This window comes from Octopus bimaculoides, chromosome 14 (genome assembly GCF_046866305.1).
Source record: "Octopus bimaculoides isolate indiv1 chromosome 14, ASM4686630v1, whole genome shotgun sequence".
NCBI classification, from domain to species: Eukaryota; Metazoa; Mollusca; class Cephalopoda; order Octopoda; family Octopodidae; genus Octopus; species Octopus bimaculoides.
The window spans coordinates 14,960,073-14,968,360 of NC_142941.1; the positions used below are offsets into that span (position 1 = coordinate 14,960,073).

At 37.2% G+C, this 8,288-nt stretch overlaps 1 long non-coding RNA gene across 1 annotated transcript; it reads right to left on the reverse strand.

Moving 5' to 3' along the window:
* Positions 1 to 339: 339 nt before the first annotated feature.
* LOC149132631 (uncharacterized) lies at positions 340 to 5,973 on the reverse strand. The gene is made up of 2 exons (XR_016244224.1): positions 4,336 to 5,973; positions 340 to 4,158 (listed from the first exon to the last, which is right to left on the reverse strand). It is a non-coding gene; the product is annotated as an uncharacterized LOC149132631 (long non-coding RNA).
* Positions 5,974 to 8,288: the final 2,315 nt, after the last annotated feature.

Sequence of the window (8,288 nt, forward strand, 5' to 3'; positions counted from 1 at the left end):
TATATATAGATGACAGGCTACTTTAAGTTTCCATCTACCAAATCCACTAACAAGGCTTTGGTCAGCCTGAAGATATAATAGAAGACACTTGCCTATGGTGTCATACAGTGGGACTGAACCCAGAACCATGTGGTTGGGAAGCAAGCTTCTTACCACACAGCCATACCTATGCCTAGTTTTTTTTTATTCCTTTCATTGAGGAGTACATGTAGGTCATATCAGGGTACAAAACTGCTTACAGACCTCTTAGCTTGAAAAAGAAAAAATTATTTATCTAAAGCACAGCTATTATAAATCACCTAAAATACCAATAGCAATACATCATCCTCATCATCATCATTTTCTGTTTGCTTTTCCATGCTCTTCTCCAGAACCACTTCATGCCAGTTGCAGTCTCTTGTCATATCTTTCACAAAGTTCAGTAACCCGAGATTAACCATCACCACCACAACCTGGTCCTTGGGTTGTTACTTAATAGAGTCAGTTCTGTCGCAAGCATTTTGGGACAAGTTTCCAGTCTGAGGACAGTTCCTCCCACCACCAACAAAAGTTTAACAACAAAGCTCATTAGGGTCTTTTTATCCCTTTATCCCACTTAAAATAGTCTTGATTTGCAAGAGACAAATGTCTTTGGTGTGAGTCTTCTCTTTACATTCTAGCATAAACAACAAAGTACACACATGGAAGCAGTAATAGAATTGTTTAAAATTGTGGCAGAAGGTCAGCAGATTTTCTAAGGGAGGGAGTTAATTGATTACACCAACGTCCCAGTACTTGACCGGTACTCTATTTCATCAACCCTGAAAGAATGAAAGGCAAAGTTCACCTTGGTGGGATTTGAGCACAGAATGTTTTAAAGGGTTAGAAGAAATGCTATCAAGCATTTTGCCTGATGCAATGATGATTTTGCCAGCTCACCACCTTATAGCAATAGTATAAAGGCAGCAGACATGGTTATAACTCTTCATAACTCTGTGGTTATGGGTTCAATTCCACCTCACAGCCCCTTGGGGTCAACCAAGGCCTCATAAGGGAAATTTAGAAGAAGGAAACTGTGAGGTAGACCATGAAAAGGATCATCCTTGTTCTTCAGTTGTTGACCAAATCTGTAACAGTGTTTTACACCACTTCCATCACCACCACCACCACAACAACAACCTGGTCTTTGAGTTGTTTAATAGAATCAGTTCTGTTGCAAGCATTTGGGATAAGATTCTAGTCTGGGGACAGTCCTCCTGACAGTCTTAGGGACATTAGAAAGGGGCCATGGCTGCTATGCTTCCTCCTTGAAGCTAATACGTTAGAACAAAAAGACTTTTAAACTAGGTTTTGAAAAAATGTTCAACTTTCATGTCCTAAATGGAATTTAAAAATCAGAAAATAAAAACACACCAGTAATGATAATTAAAAAGTTTAGATTTAAAGGGTTGCTGTATGAAGTATGGGATACAAGAAGGGGTGATTTTTTTTTTTAACTTACAGAGAACTTGAAATGGCCATGGAGGTAATATAAAACTGTGAAAAGCTAACAATTTTATAAAAAAATCATTTTTGAAAAGTTAATTGAAATAGGAAAAAAAAAATAACACATTTGCTTACACACATTGAAATATTACTCTTTTACACGTTTCAGTCATTTGACTGCGGCCATGCTGGAGCACTGCCTTAAAGGGTTTTAGTCGAAGAAATCAACCCCAGGACTTATTCTTTGTAAGCCTAGTACTTATTCTATCGGTATCTTTTTGCCGAACCGCTAAGTTACGGGGGACAGAAACACACCACCAATTGGTTGTCAAGCAAAGGTGGGAGGGGGACACGCAAACACAGACACACACACATAAATATATATGGGCTTCTTTCAGTTTCCATCAACCAAATCCACTCAATAGTCTTTGGTTGGCCTAGAACTATAGTAGAAGACACTTGTCCAAGGTGCCATGCAGTGGGACTGAACCCAGAACCATGTGGTTGGGAAGTAAGCTTCTTATCACACAGCCATGCCTGCGCCTATTGTACATTTTTACATAAAAAAGAAAAAAAGCACATAAACATACACATGGCTATGTATGTTAGTCGCAGATACAACATGATGTGCAGCAAAATATATACAAAGTCAAATACAGGACTGATAAACCCAATAAATGAGAAAGGAGGGGGGAAGAAGACAAGACAGAGAGAGAGAGAGAGAGAGAGAGAGAGAGAGAGAAAGGTGGAGGGGGAGGATAGGTAGGAAGGGAATAGTAAGCCTTAAAAAATATGTAAAGATACTGGACTTACAGCATTACTCATTTAATAATTTACTAACAAAAGCAATCAAGAAAAAAAAAGTGTTAATTACATAAAAGAACTGTTCATAATTAAAATGAGAAATTTTTTTTAATTGGATAGCAGAATAATTAAAAAAATAAAGTTCTTAAATTGAAAAATAAATAAATAAATAAAAATGGTTTCTAAGTTTGGCAGAAAGGCAGAAATTCTTGGGAAGGTCCATATAACTGACTAAATCACCGCCTGTCCCTCGATATTAGATAAGTGCTTTATTTCACTACCTCCACCCAACCAGAAGTGAGGAAGTGCAAATTTTACCCAATCAAAAATTGAATTCGGAACTTCCATCATAACATGAAACCGAGGAAACTCTTTTTCCATTAGTTTCTCAATTTCAAATACTATCTGTTGTTGGCACTCCGTCGCTTACGACGACGAGGGTTCCAGTTGATCCGATTAACGGAACAGCCTGCTCTTGAAATTAACGTGCAAGTGGCTGAGCACTCCACAGACACGTGTACCCTTAACGTAGTTCTCGGGGATATTCAGCGTGACACAAAGTATGACAAGGCTGACCCTTTGAATTACAGGCACAACAGAAACAGGAAGTAAGAGTGAGAGAAAGTTGTGGTGAAAGAGTACAGCAGGGTTCGCCACCATCCCCTCCTGGAGCCACATGGAGCTTTAGGTGTTTTCACTCAAACACTCACAATGCGCGGTCTGGGAATCAAAACCGCAATCCTATGACCGCAAGTCCGCTGCCCTAACCATTGGGCCATTGCGCCTCCACGATACTATCTGTATGTTGCAACATTTTGAAGCTTATAGAAGCATCACCGAGACAAAAGAAAACTACAAGTTACGTTGTTTCTCCAGCCTTCTAATGCAGTGGTTCTCAACCAGGGTACATATGGCCCCCAAGGGTCCATGCAACAAAATAATTGGGGATCCACAATAGTATTTTAAGGGCCCCTGAAAAATATTTTTTTTTAGATGTGTGTACCGGTATGTATTGCAAGAACCAGCTAGGTTTCTCTAACATTTGACACAGTTCAACTTACTACACAAGTTAATGTGTGAGAAACAAAATAGGAATTTTGAAAGAAGTTTCTATAAAACTAGTTTTTAAACATTGACTGGCTATCGAGGTCCATCAGAATGAAATAGCAATCAAAGGGATCAATAGATAAAAAGAAATGATTGAGAATCCACAATCTAATGATTCTGCCAATCCACCTCATTAATAACAACCTCTTCTAAACTATAGGACAAGGCCCGAAATGTTTGTTGGGAGGGACTTTGACTCCAGTGCTCAACTGGTAACTTATTTCATCAACACTGAAAGATGAAAAGCAAGGTCTATCTCAATGGAATTTAACTCAGAACAAAAGGCCACAAGAAATGCCATTAAGCATTTCATCTGATGTGCTAAGAATTCTGCCATCTCACTACCTTAATAATAATAATAATAATGATTTCTAACATAGGTACATGACCTCTCATTTTGGGCACACAGAACAGTTGATTATATTGACACCAGTAATTTGACTGGTACTTAATTTATCTTAGCTTAGCTCTAATCATGAGCCCCAGGACTCAGAGCTTCACCCAGTTTCCACAGTGTGTAAGTGACTGAGATTACAGTCTCTCCCCCACCCCGGCCCTGAATTGAACACTGGTCAGTTGCAGGGTTAATTTCTTAATTATGGCCAGAGCTCATTTACAGCTGGGTATGCAGATACTTTGAAAGTACTTCGGTGAGTGATAACCAGGTTCTGCATAGCAATGGGATGCCCCTTTCACAATGGATACAGCAAAGTGAATGGGATTACAGCATAACAGATTGTGAAGAGGCAGCTAAGAGCTCAGCTGAGCCAATGGTGCTTCTTACTTATACTGATGCTAAGTGGAGGAATCTTAGAAGATCAATGGTCAGGATTACCAAGCTCTATCAAGAATACCAGTTCTGCCACCCTGCCAGGGATATGGTAAAGTCATGGGGACTGCAACATAGTGGATTGTTAAGGGGTAGTGGAAGAGCTCAACTGAGCCAATGGTGTTTCTTACACTGATGCTGAGAAGAGGGATCCTAGGAGATCAACAACCAGGATCACCAAGCTCTATCAGAGTAACTGCAATGCATCCATGGTTGTGTAATCATCTAATGAAAGATTCATTATGGCTGAAGCTTCCAATTCAAATATAAATAAAATTGGATGGTGGCAGACAGTCAATGGAATCCGTATAAACAGTACAACCAGATGATGATTTACAGCTGAGTGGACAGAAGCAACATAAAACAAAGTGTTTTACTCAAAAAACACAATGCACCCATGACCTTACAATTGTCAATGCAACACCCTAACCACTAGGCCACATGCCCCCCACCAAAAGGATAAAAGGTAAAGTTTGAATAATTGTTTGCCATAATTTCAAGACTTCAAAAGTTAAGTGGGGAGGGGCAGAAATAGCAATTGATAAGATCAATCCTAGTAACTTGACTGGTTTAAATATCTATCTTGGATTGATGAAAAGTAAAGTTGACCATAACAAGATTTTAAATAATAATAATCATCCCTGAAATTTTAGGGTGAAGGGAGTTAGTCGATTACATCAACTTGACTGGGGAAGGTGGGATCCAATAAAAGGCAAAATAAACCTTGGCAGAATTTGAACTCAGAAAACAAAGACGAAATGCTACTAAGCATTTTGTCTGACATGCTAATGGTTCTGCCAGCTCACAACCTAATTTAGGGGACAAAGCCAGTAATTTCCAGGGATTAGGTTTAGCCGATATCATTGGCTCCGCCTTCAAGTACTTGACTGGTACTTTATTTTATTTGCCCCGGGGGGAATGAATGAAAATGGCGAATAAATTATAATAGCAGAAAGATTAGAAATTCTTTTTAGAACGAAAGTACTGGGGGGGGGGGGGGCAGGAAAGGAGGAAGTGTAAAAAGAAAAACAACTAACAACAACATCAACAACAACCCTTAGCAATATTTCACTTTTCAAATAACAATGAATTTTGATGTGCTTTTTTGAAAATTTTTTTTCTTTTTTTTCTTTTTTAAAGATTAGCTACAGAAGAAATGACCGAATAAAATTAGATTTCGAGACAGGAGGTAGCATGGTATAGTCTTGATTCAACTATCTGTTGGTAAATGATTACATTTTTTTTTTTTGTAATTTAAGGAATTTTGAAAAATCAATTTTTGTTTTGGGTTTTTTGTGTTATTTTTTTTTATCAGATAATAATAATATTAATAATGAAAAAAAAAAAAGTCTAGTATATTTATTTCACCACTTCTAAAGAATTTACCAATTAGCAGAGTACAACACAGACAAATAACAATGATAATATTAATAATTTCTTACATAGGCACCACACCACAAATTTAGGGAAAAGGGTTAGTCGATTGAATCAACCCCAGTACTTAAATGTACTCTCATCTTGGAAGGATGAAAATATAAATTTATCTTGGCAGATTTTAAATTACCTAATCCATATTTTCTCTTTAATCAATCAAATCATTTAAGGCAGTATTTCTGCAAATTGAAAGCAGAGTGGAGAATAGCTGGGAATATGCAGTGTTTTAGAAGGTTGTGGCAATCACACATTCCCTTTTGATGGGGAAAGCTTTGAAAGCAACAATGAAATAATAATACAATGATAATAATAATAATAGTAGCAGCAAGCCAAACCACACTGCTCAAATATGATTATTTCTTACGTTTGCATAAAGCCAGAGATTTTTAGATTAGGGGTAGAGAAAAATGGGATGTTGTAATATTCATGCTTACACTCTAAAATGTATAAGTGAAACAACTTCACCGGTTTCGTTTTTTGTAAAAATTTTTGTTTTAGACAGAGGAGGAAGGGCAGCCTATAGGATACTTTTACAGGGATTTAGAAACTTGCAGTGGAGAGAGAGAGAGAGAGAGAGGAATAAAAATGGAGGTTATGACTCGTGGGTTATCTTTAGATCAAGGACCAGTTCCAAATGCTTGTAATAGACTAGATTCCACTAAACACATTCAAGAGACAGTTGGTGGCATTAAAACAGGGGATGGATTAAGTCAGGAATTTACTATGAAACAGCAGATGGTCAACAGTTCTATCTGGTCATTAGTATATCCACTAAAGACGTTATTTTAGTGTGTGTGTGTGATATGAGAAAAATACACTTGAGCGGTACCCTACTGACCTCTCCAGGCCAACACCGCAAATAGCAAAACACTCATCAGTTTCCATAGTGTTACCATTCCTATGTGCCAATGGTGTTATACCACCTTGTGGTACATACATACAGCTAAATGATGTAGGCCAAGGGGAAGAATCTTTGCCATGGATACAACACAGAGGTAATAGGGTATAAACACCCCAACGATATTTCGACTGAAATTGCTGAGCAAGTGAGAGGAAACAGTAGGGTATAGAGAAGTTCTTAACACCTTTAACACTGAAGTAGAGGAGCTGAATCTAGAGAGAAAAAGCAACTTATTAATGAACTGAAATAGGAGAGAAGAATGATTATCAAAATAGAGATATTGGAAGCCAAAATAATAAAGAAAAATATATATAAAATAAAACTAGTGAGTGTTTTAATCTGAGAGATATATTTAGTTTCAATGAGATTTTTGCTATATTAATTTCTTTACATTCAGAACAGAAATGTTAAATATACGATTAAAGTAGTAAAAGCATTACTGTACATAATTTTACATGCACCCACACACACACACACACACATATAGACACATACACACATGGTTGTCACTTGTACCATGACCTGTATTATGATTTGGCAAACAGTTTTAGGTGCCCATATAGTTGTCAGCAGACAAAGATACCCTACACCAGCAAAATACCCTACACCAGCACTGGCCAGGTGGTCTCTCAACCCTGAAGGGTCGAAAAGAATGCTGACATCAATGAGAGCCAGAACAAATATCACATTTTCACATGCATTCTCTCTCTCATTATATATATACGATCTCAGATCAGGTCAGGTCACTTGCTATGCATGTACATCATAATCCCTATATATATATATATATATGTATATATATATAAAATCATCATCCTTTAACATCCATGTTGGTATAGGTTGGACAATTTGACAGGATCTGATGGGTTCAAGGGCTGCATTGTGCTCCAGTGTTTGTTTCTAAAGCTGGGTGCCCTTTGTAACGCCAACAACTTTACAGTAAGTACTGGGTGCTTTTTCTCTCTTATGTATCACCAGCAATAGTGAAAGAAAAAGTAACTGGCTCCTAGGTCAAACCTGATGTTGAATAATCCCAGTTGTATAAGTGGTTGAGTATTCTTTAGAAACTTGTATCCTTAATGTAATAGGAATATGTAACACAGTTGGACAATTGAAATGCAACAAGTTAAAATAAAGTTTACTGCAGTAGTCCCATCCAGAATGTTACACGGGTTACTATGAAGTAGTAAATTATGGTTTAACATGCCAAACAAGAACAATTTTTGCTTCTTTTAATTCTGAAGTCATATTTTTAAACAAGAGGAAAAATGTAAAATATAATTTACGCACACTCATAAAAGAGACCTCACTTTTCTTTCAGTTACATTATGGAAACTTCCAGCATTACAGGTTGTCTTCTTTTCATTTATAACCACTATTATGTAGAATAGATTATCAATCACAATGGTACAGATATACAATGAAGGACTTTGATATTATTACAAAATAAATAAAACAAAGGTGATAACAGCATCTGGGTTTAAAATGGCCACTAGTATTCTACATGTTTACAATGATGCAATTACATCATCTTTAATTTACGATGAAAAAAGAAAAATGGAAGCGGAGTAAAATTATTAAAGGGTAATCCTTTATTAAATGGTAATCCTTTCTACTAAAGACACAAGGCCTGAAATTTGGGGGCAGGAGGAGGATCAGTCAATTGCATTGACCCCCCAGTGTTTCATTGGTACTTAATTTATCAACCCCGAAAGGATGAAAGGCGAAGTCGACCTCAGCGGAATTTGA